Below are 12,219 nucleotides of genomic sequence, written 5' to 3'. Positions count from 1 at the left end.
ACACTTTGACCTAAAGTACTGAATACCTTTTCATGCGAAGAAATGCCGACGAAGCATCTTTACCGAACGCGCAGAATTCTGTTGTCTGGATGTATCGTAACTTAACCTGCTATTTTAGGACAAGTTGCCCTGTTTCTTTTCCTTTTTTTTGGTAAACAATTCTGTAGTGGACATCCTCGCAGTTTTCTTCGGCGTGTCTGCGTCTGGAGGGGGAAGTATGTTGTAAGCCCTAAGCTGTAAAGCACTTTATGGATGCCCTCGTTTCAAGACTGTTTTTAACACTGGATCTGTGAGTGGGGCATGATGGGGGTGGCCGGGGGTGGAGGGGAGGCCAGCATGGAGAGTGATGTACTGGCTTTAACTCTTCCTGTGACCCTGGCCTGTGTCAGAATGCGCCGGGGGGCTCTCTGGGAAGGTGGTGGTCGTTAAACATTCATTACTTAATGCTCGTGCCCTGGACTGAATGGACATGGAGTAAAGGAAAAGGCGGCCCCTTCCCACTGCCCTTTGCCTCTCTGTGGCTTCTTTAGCTGGTGTGTCCTGAGACAAGTGCTTGGTCTCTGGTGAGGTGTGAGGGCTCCAGAGTGGCACGGCTGTGTCACTGGGCCTCTTCTGCAGTCAGGCGTTCACTTCCACCCTAAGGAGGAGCTCTGTTTCCTGGGGGATGCATTTCCTGGGCCCCGCTGGCCTGGGAATCTGAAATGAGACATAGCTCTTGGCCTGGGATGGCACAAAGCGGAGGGTCCGGCCAGTCAGCCGGAAGCCTTGGAATTGTTGATAACTTGGAGTTTGAGGTTTCTAAGTGGGCCCGTGTCACCCCCTAGGTCTAAACAAGAGTCCGTCTTCCATCCTGCCTCCCGCTGTGTGGACTGGTCAAGTTGCTCAACCATTTTAGGCCTCAGTGGTCTCATCTCTGATATGGGAAGATCGTTCCTCCCTTACAGGCCTCATAGCCATGTTGGAAAGCTAGTTTCACTCACCCCTGTGAGGGAGGAAAAAGTACTATGTGCTTGGAAGAATCACTTAACATAACCCATCTCCCAGGAGTCATTACTTTTCAGAAATGGAGCTCATTCTTCTTGTCCTCACGTCTTCTTCCTCCTCCTCTTCCTCTTCCTCTTCTCCCTCTTCCTCCTCCTCCTCCTCCTTTTTTTTTTTTTTTCGGAGCAGTGTAGAGCGTTAGGAAAGAGATCCAGCACTTTCTCTGTGCCTGGCAGTCTTCTGAATGCTGTACATGCATTAACCCATTTCCTCCTGATGAAGTAAGCACTGTGCTTCCCCCCATTTTATAGATAGAGGAGACTGAGCCCCGGGGAGGCAGCACGGTGGGTTAAGTGTGTGGCCTACACACACTTAAGTGTGTTAGGTGAGATACAGCATGATCTTGGCGCCCAACAGAGCCAGTTTGAATACTCATTAGGCCACTTGCTGTCTGTGTGACCTTTGAATGTCTGTTCTCTCGTCTGTAAAGGGCAGTAACACCTGTGGTTGGTGGGTCTGTCCCTTTCGGTTCCAGGGGACGACAAGAGGAGCCATCTGAGAGGTGTTGCAGCGATAGTTGAGCGTTCACGTGTTTGCTGTTCCCTCCAGTTCCTTACCCCCTCCCTGGTCTGTCACAGTCTTAGACGTCCGTTAGATGTCCATCCGCTGCTGTCTGCTGTGATAGATGCTTGCAGAGTCCTTTGCCCTAACTCGCCGTGGCCCCAAATGGTTGTTAGCTAGTTTTTATCTGCCGTTCTTCATCCTAGTGGTCATTTCTTATTGTTCTTGGTATATCTGTCTCGATTCATCCTTTCATTTCTTAATGAGTGTATTGGTTTTCTCTTGCTGCGTTAGAAATTCAAAGGTGGGAAACAACAAACTTGTATCATGTCACAGTTTCTGTGCACCAGGAGCCCAGGCGCGGCTTAGCTGGGTCCTCTGCTCGGGATCTGACAGGGCTGCAGTCACGGTGGGGACTGGGCCGTGTTCTCACTTGAAGGCTCAATAGGGGAAGAATTGTGTCCAAACTCATTCAGTTTATTGGCAGAATTCATTTCCTGTGGTTGTATGGCTGAGGGTTTTAAGTTCTTTTCTGCTGTTGGCTGGGGCTGCCTTCAGGTTCTGCAGGCCACCCTCAGACCTCTCCATGTGGCTCTCTCCATGGGCAGTTCACACCATGGCACTTTGCTTCTTCAAGGCCAGCAGAGCGTCTCTCCTTTGCCTACTAAGATGGAGTCTTATGTAATGAAATGCAATCACAGAAGTGACAGCCCATCATCACCTTTGCAGCATCCTATTGGTTAGAAGCAAGGCACAGGTCCCGCCCCCATGCAAGAGGAGGGAATGACACAATGATGTGGATTATGGCTGTCCCCTTCAGCCATGGCTGCCACCAGGAGCTTAATAAGATTATTAAAATTGTGTAAAATAAGAGTAATTAGCTCAAAGCCCTTTCCTCAGAGGAAAGAATATATAATCCTTCTTGGCTATCAGATCTCTATCCTGCTTTGTAGTTGTAGGCTGTATTCTGCAGAGTTAAGGGTACCAGATAACTCAGGTATTTAGCTTCTTATTTAGAATCTACTCGTTTCGCTTGCTCGAATTGTTTGAAGCGAGAGAAAGAGCGAGGAAGACAGGGAATGACAGTGAGCATGAGGTCAAGAGGGACAGGGAGGAGGGCAACACGCAGGTGGACTTTCTTTACATACGTAGGTCAGTGTCTTTTTATAGACAATTTTATTTACGTGCCCAAATGTTATATTATACATTTTAGTGTAATTGTCCTTGTTTTACCTTCAATGACATCATCCCTCCTTACTCCTACCGCGAAACCATTTTAATGATCTAGGATAGATCTTTTCATGTTTTCTCATGTTTTTATAACCAGATACAAACATATATTAATGTTTTTAAATCTGTGTCGTTACTGTTCAATGACGCCCCGTGGAAATTTTTCTGCCCTAATAGCTGTAGTTTTAGTGCATTCTTTTTAACAACCGTATAATATTCCAGAGCATGGATGTCCTGTAATTTCGCTGGCCATTCCCCTATTGATTGTCCTTCATTTCCTGTTTGTTTCCATAATAAGAGGCATAAAGGTAAACCTCCGCGCACACACACATCCCTAGGTACATCCATAGGTTTTATTTCTCTGCGGTGTAATTCCAGGAGTCAAATTGCTGGGTCAAAAGGTTTGTGTACTTTTAATTTTAATAGCTGTTGCTAGCTTGATTTCCCCAGAGGCTGTAGCGCTTCATGTCACCCCAGTAATCTGAGAGTCGTTTTGCTCTGCATCCTGCCAGCACGAGTTATTATTGGTCTTGTTAGTTTTGACCAGGTTGAGAGAGGTATAAACTGATATCTCACTGTTACTTTTAATTTGCTTTTCCCCGACTAGCTGTGAGTCTGAGCAGCTTTTCATCTGTTTGGCCATTTGGATGTGCTTACCTGTGAATTGCCTCTGCAGATCCTTTGCTCATTTCTTTATAGAGTCATTTGTCCCCTTTTTGTCAACTTGTCAGCTCTGTATAGTATAGATTTTAACCCTCGTTTGGCCTCTGCCTGGCAGTGATTTCGCTAGAGCTGTTTGAGTTGTCCGTTAACGTCGATTATGCTTTCGTTTGCCACGCAAATGTTGCGAACTGTTATATAGTTGGAAATACCTGTCCTTTCTCCCGTGGTCCCTGGGTCTCCAGTGTTGGCTAAGAAGGCTTCCTCACCCATGCACATTTGCTTTTTTTTTCACATCAGCAGTTTGGCCTAACAAACAGTTGCCAGGTATGGGATCTGTGCCAGGCCCTGGGCCCTACACCATAGACATGGGAGAAATAAGAGACGGTCCTGCCTTCAGGGAGCTCAGTCTCACACGGGTAATCACGACCAGCATGACAGCACTGGCGGCCAGGGCCAGGGGGCTGCTACCTTAACTCAGAGCCTCCCAGGCAGCATACAGGATAGAGACGTGCCAAGGCTAATGCCCCCGGCACTGCCATGTGGGGCCCGGGGCGGCCCAAGCTGCCGGGAAGGTCACTGTCCCATCCATCTCCCCACACAAGTATCATTTTCTCTGGGTCCCATGGTGTGGGGCCGCCTTAGCTGACGCTTCAGGGATGGTGGCAGAGGCTGCCAGGAAGGAAGGTGGTGAGGGGAATTTGTGGGGAAAAGGAGCCGCAGGAGGGGTGGCAGCAAGGCTTGTCCTACCTCAGGAGTCCTGACCTGGGCTGTAGGAAGAGGTGGGAGGGTGGGGAGGCGTGCCCCCATGCTGCGGAAGGTTGAGCACGAAACAGAAAGGGACCCGGAGCTGATGCCCACTGACGGGATGTACGGAGGAGGGGGTGGGGCTGGTGGGCGTGGGGACTTTGTCCCTCTCTGGCGCATCTGTGTTGGAGGGGCAGGGCCGTGTCTGCCCGCTGACCTCCTGGTGCGCCTCGGGCCAACTCTGGGGCCGCGGGCTGCTCTTCATCTGCGGTCACCAAAGTGGGCTATGCGAATCCCAGGGGAGTGTGACAAGAACGATGGAATGCAGGGGACGGAATTAGAACTTCATGTCTATTTATGTCCTCATCTCCGCTCAAGGTGTATTTTTATGTATGTTTAATGATGTACATAAAATTAGGAAGGCAGAGCATGTTTGTAATTATAAACAAATGCATACTGGGGCGTGTGCACAATTATAAACAAATGCATACTGGGGAGTGTGGGGACCATTGATCTTTGTGGACTGAGCTATTTTGGGCCGCCCCCCCATACCAACCCCGAGTCAGGGGACCCATGTCATAGAAGGTAGGGACATTCACGTGGGTGGGGAAGACCTGGAAAAGTGAAAGAGTTTCTCCCACGCTCCTAGAAGGGCCAGCTCCGTCCCCTATGTCACCTCCTTGGGACAGCCCCCTTCCGAACCCTGATATTTCATTTTAGCCTCTTCTTTTCCTCCAGAAAATATCTTGTAATTTGTAGCTACTTCGTTTAGCATTTTAGGTAGCTGCCCACTAGACTGTGAGCTCCCTGAGGACGGGCACTGAGTGTCTCAGTCTGAGGTGTGCCCCGGAGCCTGGTCCTGTGTGTAGCTGGTTCTCATATGTATCCACAGCATAACGAATGGGTGCATACGCGGGTATTAGGTGTTTTCTGTGCCCACGAAGGTAGACATCACTATCTCCGTTTTGTAGGTGAGACATTTGGATTCAGGGAGGCTGGGTAATTTGCTCTAGATGACACAGCTTTTTGGGTACAGGGTTGGGAAGATGGGAGCTGAAATATCCTGAGTGCCTACTAAGCGTCTGGCTCTCACTATACTTTGTTACCACCCATTGGCTATAATGAAGCCAGTTCACAGAAGAGTAAACTGAGGCTCAAGGGTAGGAAGTGACTTACCCAAGGCCACTCAGCTAGAACGTGGAAAAACTGGGATTTGAGCCCAGGTCTGTTTGGGTCCCCACCTTGTTTTATTTTTCACCCTCCCCACAGCGATTTCTTTATTCTGAGTCAGTTCAGGCACCTGGTGGTGACTTTGAGGTCGGTCGAGAAGGAGCACATTTGGGCACAAACTGAATGGTGGGCACCCCGGCAGATATCCTCGTGAGCAGGTGGCGAGGACCTGGCTCAGCCAGGGCCACCCGATCGTGGACGCTGGCCCGTGTGCACCAGGCCCCCAAGCCCGGCTGAAGTGCCTGCCTGACGAGGAGGATGATGTTTTATGCATGGCGCCTAATTTTGCCCCGGCAGTCTCTGGATATATTTAACACCATTAATCATTATCGTTGGCTCCTAGGGGGATGGATCCCTGATTAGTGTCAGGAGCACATCACACGAGGAAGAGAGAGAGGGGGAGAAATAAGCGCTCGCTCCCAAACTCATTGCTCTGAAGTGGAGACGAGACGCGTGTTCGTGCCGCCCTTCCCTCTGCCATCTGCGAGGTTCGTGACTCACGCTTCCTTGGGTTGGATTCCCGCCCCTCTGTCGCTGGGCTGCATCCAGGCACGGCCGCCCCAACGAGCCCTTCTCGGTGCCTCGGTACCCCCCTCCCCTCTGCATCAGAGCGGCGTGCAGCTCAGCCAAGGGGGGACAGCTGCTCAGTTCGAGCTCAAGAAAGGACAAACCCAGCACGTATCAGGCTCCTGCTATAGGCAAATGTCCCTGGCTGGTGCCTTACCTACCGTATCCTCATCACCCTAACTCTCTCCTTCCTAGAGGATGTGGTTTTAACCCTCCTCGATGAATGGGGAAACTGAGGCTTAGAGTTAGATTTCGCAGGCCTGTGGTTGGTTTGATCAACAGAGTGGAAACACTCAACACTCCCTCATTTACAAATGTCGGGTGACCCTCTGGCTTTGCCTTCAGGTATCGGGAAGGACTTTCTGGTTGCACTGGACACAGAAAAGAACCCAGTCTTATAATCGAATGGGAACCTATGTGGAGGCCAGGGGTTCATGGACATTTGTTTTCTGCTCCCTCGAGGCCTTGGATGGGCGGCTGAAAGCCCTTCTCATCCATATCCCTCCCCCTCTTCTTTCACCGTTTTGCTCACCCTCAAGGGACCTGCGCAGCCTGCCACCACCATTATGTTGACATCGGGGACAGCAGCTCCCTGTCTCACCCTGGAGTTCGTGGGTGCTCTGTCCTAAGTAGTGTCTACCTTGCTGCTCATAGTCATGGCCTCTCTTTGCTTAACTTTGGGGCTTTGCTACGAGCCTTCCCTAGCAGTGGTGAAGACAGGAGAGAAAAGAGAAGAGAAAGTGAGGTTGGAGGACCCTGTCCTGCCATCACTAGTCACCTAGGGAGGTGGCAGACAAAAGGTCAAGTGGGATCAGACAGAGGTGAGTAGGGCGGGGCAGGAGACGGACCTGAGGGACAGGTTCCATGAGAGAACTCGGTGTCTCCTGTACAGGAATGTTCAGATTCTGCAGCTCCCCTAGAGAGGGGCTGACCCTATGGGATCCCCGATTGGGGGAGGGGTTTGGAGGGCTGAAGGCGACCCTCTCACCCTTGAGTACATGGAGCCGATGCACGTGACCGTCTGCTGTGTGCACAGGCTCAGTCCACGTCGTCGGTGGATTGTGAGGAGTGTTCATGCTTCGTGAGTAAAAATGGGAAACGGTTTTGATTTTCCCGCTTGTTTCCCTTTACGGAGTTCTTTCAAGTTCTCCTTTCTTGGGCTGTAATGTCCTCAGGCATGTTTCTATATTTTCTGACCCTTTCTAGTTATTAAAATTGTAGTCTTGTCTGTTTTAGAATCTCAGATCTCACGTCTCACCTAAAGCTCTCTCCCTGTTCCACTCCCACCCCGGCCCCAGCTTTTCCAGACTCCTCCAGGAGGCGGACGGGGCTGGGGGCTCACTCTTTATTGGACCAGGCAGGTGGCAGAGGGGTGAGGGGCCACCTGCCCTGGTTTGGGTTGGTTCCACGCATTCTGGTGGCCTCAGCCGCCCTGACGGCCCCTCCCGGCTCCTGTTCCTCGATCACCTCCATCTCTTTGCCTGTGTCACCAATCCATGGCCAACACTCTGCTCTCCGTAAGGCTGACCTCTTCTGCGCATGACAAGTGTGGAGAAAGTTGGTGTTTGGGGCCGGTTCTGCCGCCTCCTGGTAATTCCCGGCGGAAAACGAAAATGGGTAGTTTGGCCCCAATTTCAAGCAGTTCCTTGTCAACTCTCTCTCTAGAATTCGAGAGCACTTTGCCCACCTTGTCTCTGAGTTTGACTTCGGCTCTAATTCCAGGGCACCAGGAGATGTCCCACCCACATTCTGTTCCACGCACATTTCTCTTGCTGATGGCTCACGGCCACCCTGCTTGGTTTATGGGATTTTTTTCCCCATTGATATGTGAGGAAACAAGCTCAGAGAGGTGCAGTCACTTGCCTGAGGTGCTCAGCAGTGGATAGTGGGTGAGGTTTGAACCCAGGTCTGGCTAACCTTAAAGCTTTTGGTTAAGAGTCTGGATTAGAGAGTCCGACTTCCTGAAATGGAATGTCAGCTCTGCCATTTCCATGCTCTGTGACCTTGGGCATGGTTACTTAACTTTCTTTGCCTTGGTTTGCTCATCTGTAAAATGTGAATGATAGTTAACAACTATACTCAGGCTGCTGGGAGGATTACATACATTGTACTGCAAGATTCGTTGTATTTTGCCACCGAGACTGTTGCTGGCACTGTCCATCAGCTGCACTGTCCCCTCTAGGCCCCACAGAAGAAATGGCTTTCAGGCCTCAAAGCCTGGAAAATAGAAGTTGAGCAACCATGAAACTAATTGTATTTCCTTCTTTGCTTTGGCTGCTAGGAAGCTCAGTCAAATTGCTGCAAGTATATAGGCCTTCCTGGTCTTATCTTATTTTTTTTCTACTTTTCTCTTTTCTGTATTTTTTTTTCATTTAATTGTGTCTTATTTTCTGCTATATGAAGTCATACAATGTTTTCTAAATTTCTACGTGAAGCCTTTTGTCACGAGCTGACGTCGCCATCAGACGGGGAGTCGAGGACAGTATAGAGATCTAGAGGGTTATTCCGGAGAGTGTCCAGAGAGTGTCCATCTCTGAAAGCTGATCTGCTCTTGTGGGAGTGAGGGGGTTAGTCATACTAGAAGTTTCCTCTAACTCTTTGAATGCTGAGGCGGGAGGATAAGAAAAGACTGATAATGTCCACAGAAGGAGGATTCCTTAGCAGGCCCCTGTATCGGTTTAGGATTAATGCAGAAATACCCCAAATAAGAGGTTCAGCCGGTGTAGAAATTGATTTCACTCTCAGATTCAAATAGTTTACAGGTGGGTCTGCCCCGGTGTGGCATGGGGCCCCACAGTGCTGGCACCCGGCCTTCCTCGCTCTCCATTTCTGCTGCGTGATACCTTCCATTCTCCAAGTCACTCGTGTTTCAAGACAGTTACTGGAGCTCACCCTCGTGTCTGCGTTCCAACAAGCAGACGGGAGGAAGGACCTAAGATGGGCACACTGGCTCCTAGTGAGGACACTGCCTGGAAGTTGCAGATAGACACCCAGCCCCTTCACTGCCCGAGACCAGTTTCAGGACCTCACATAGCTTCAAGGGAGCCTGGGAAAGGGACTCTCCATCCCATGCAATCTCCGGCTCCTCTGAGCCTCTTTCTTCCAGCATAAACACTCTAACTACCTTGCAGGGTTCCTGTGAGGATTATCTAAGAATGTAGTAAAAGATAACAGGTGTTCCACAAATGTAAATGTCCTTCTATTTTTAGTTTTCCCTTCCCTCCATTACTTGGGACTTAGAGGAAAGCTTTGGCTACACTGGGAAAGATTTAGGAGCAATAAAAAAAGAACACTCTTCGAGAGGGCATGTGGCAGCTCCCGCCAGGATGCTGGCGTCACAGATTTCCTTTAGCTCCAACTGATGAAGCCATAAAACAGAAACTGAAAAGCAGGGCTGGGGTCCCGTGTCGAGGTTCGTTATATATAGCAGTGCCGATTACTAGAGGTTAGCTATGTATAGAAATGTGGACCTGATGACCTTGGAATGACCTCGCCTGCCCTTTGATTCCCAAACGTGGCAGTGATTGTCTTCTCTACGTTCACATGATGCTCGTACAAGGCGAGGTGGGTTTGCATGGTGGCTGTTTTCCAACTGAAGATGAGCTTGGGCAATTTCAAAACTGCACACCGAGCAAACTGGCATGGCGTACAGCATGGTGCAGCATCTCATTCCCCTGACACCCCCTTCCTCCCAGAGATGAACCCCCTGAAACCCCTCTGGGGCCTTTAAAAGCTGAGTTGGTGAGCATGGGAGCCCAGCAGGCGGCTGGCTCTGCTCCACTGAGGCTGCTGGAAATGATGCTCTCCCCCAGGGTTTTAACCAGGGTGGGGATGGTAAAGTCAGCGGTAGGGCAGCAGGTCCTGGGGACCCACCAGCTGTCCTGGCTACTGAGCATGCCAGGCCGACTCTACTGGGTATGGTATGGCTCCCTGGAGGAGGAAAGAGAAGAGAATGAACAACATGTGGTTTGGGTGGGCTTTGATTGATGGAGCGGGGAGAATGGCTGTGTGTGTGCGTGTGTGTGCATGCGTGTGTGTGTGTGCACGTGTGTGCACATGCGTGCGTGCAGTGCGTGTGTGTGCGTGTGTGTGTGCACGTGTGTGCGCGTGCATGCGTGTAAAGATCCTGGCACAGGGGATGCTGGCATTTTCTAACCTCCAGCCTCACACAGCTACCATGAGGCTGGTCCAGGAGTCAAACTCCAGGTCCACTTGGCTTCAAACGCTGACAGTCTGCTTCTTGACCCTTGTCGCTAACCTCTTCCAGGTGGATCCCTCTCTCACGGAGGAGAGTATGCTCTAGAGTCAACTGGCTTTGAGTACAGAGGTATAGGTGGCAGCTAGTTGGAGTATTAACGTATCCACCTAGAGTTAGCTCATTAACTTCCAAGCTGGAAAGTTCCAAAGGGGTAGTTAGAATTGGTACTCCAGTGGGAACCAGCTAGCCCTGAGGGCCGAGGTAGGTGGCAGAGTCTATGCTGGCCCCTCTGCACTGGCCTCTCCAGAGGGCAGCCAGTGAGTGGCCGTCCCTGGCAGCCCAGAACAGTATGCATCACTCCCGGCCCTGGATTCCTTCCGCCTCAGGCTTGTCGTCCCGTTGGGGAGCGCCTGTGACTGTGAAGCACTTGGGTCAGCAGAGAGAATGTAGACTTCCCACCAGAGCTGACTGGAGACCCGAACCTCTCCCTCCTTGCTGGTGGTCCATGGCAAGTTCCCAGTATCTCAGAGCCACAGTTCACTGAGCGCCCAGTGAATGGTAGCCATTTGTACTGGCAGAAGGAGGTGTGGGGCAAGGAGTCGGGGCAAAGAGTCTGACTTGGCTTCAGGGGCAACAAGGTGAGACCTGGAATAATCAAGACTGTAGTGCTGTCAGATCTGAACTGGCTGAGATTGGAGGTGAGGGAGGACATTCCCTCCTTCCTAATGGCTGTTTGGTGGCCAAATGCTAGGGTCAGTTCACAGGCTAAGTTGTCCCCCACCTTGACTTTGCCCTAGGGCCACCTGGGCTCTCTCTGAGGATCTCAAAGGATGAGCTAAGGAGGCCCGTTTTGCCTAGAGGCAGAGGTGTATCAGTTTGTAATCCTGTGAAATGTGCAGTGTAACCAAGCAGCCTTAATCAGCCCAGCTCTCTGCCTTCTGTCCCGTGTTGACTTACTCAGTGAAGGTGCTGCAGGATGTAGCAAGACACTCCACAAACTTTGGCCACCTTCGCGGTGCCTGGAACCAGAGCAGAGCGAGGCAGATGCGGTGCCCCAAGGAGCTCACCCTGCAGCGGGGGAGCTGGGCATCGAACATGCGATTAGAATAGGCAGTGGGGGTGGGATCTGCGAGGGCAGAGGACCCTCTGATCCCAGATGATACGACCTGGACAGCGTCTTGGAGGGGTAGTGGCTCTCAAAGGAAGACTAACAGCGCACCCGGCAGGTGCTGAGCACAGGGAAGGACAGTTTGGCCAAAAGGAGAAAGGGAAGGGAGAGACTGAGAGACTGAGCTTGGTTTGAAAGGCCCGTAGAGTTTTCTTGGGAGATCTGGTTTCAAGATTTGTTAGTCTGAGCGTGGCCATACTTCTGTCAAGATGACTGAGACTACGTGATTGCTTGGCGCTCACTCAAATGCCCAAACGATGTTTTTATTTTTCATTTTTAAAATTCTTTTATTTTTGTCCCTCAGGTGAAGCAAGTTCATGTCATTCTACCATTTGTCCAGTCAAGGCCCCTTTCTGGTTTCACTCTTTAGAAATCTTTCATTCCCAATTTCTGCTCCTGTCCTCTTCCCACAGAAACCCACATGCTTGGTGTCTGTCCTGACGTACGCGTGCATCCATATAAAATATGTATGTAGGCTTTTGCGTTGACCATCACCAGTATTGTGCTATTGAAGAGCTCATTTTATTTCTTAATTCAGACTAATGAGTGTTGAAACTAGATCTCCCAAGAAAATTCTACAGACCTTTAAAATAAATCTATCTATGTAGCCAGCCAGCCATCCATCCATCCATCCATCCATCCATCCATCCATCCATCCTTCCATCCATCCATCCATCCATCCATCCATCCATCCATCCATCCATCCATCCATCCATCCATCCATCCCTCAGTCTCTCCCTCTCCAGTACGCACTCCATTTTAAAGACATGTCCATGTTTTTGGTACATCCACTGATGAGTAAGCTTTTCCCAGATGCATCCAGGGCTCAGTCTGTCCCTGAGTGGCACCCACCTTGGTTATGTCTCCGGCTCCCGCC

Source organism: Pteropus alecto, unplaced genomic scaffold (genome assembly GCF_000325575.1).
Source record: "Pteropus alecto unplaced genomic scaffold, ASM32557v1 scaffold125, whole genome shotgun sequence".
NCBI classification, from domain to species: domain Eukaryota; kingdom Metazoa; phylum Chordata; class Mammalia; order Chiroptera; family Pteropodidae; genus Pteropus; species Pteropus alecto.
The sequence above is the reverse complement of the archived record's forward strand: the minus strand, read 5'-3'. Positions refer to the sequence as shown.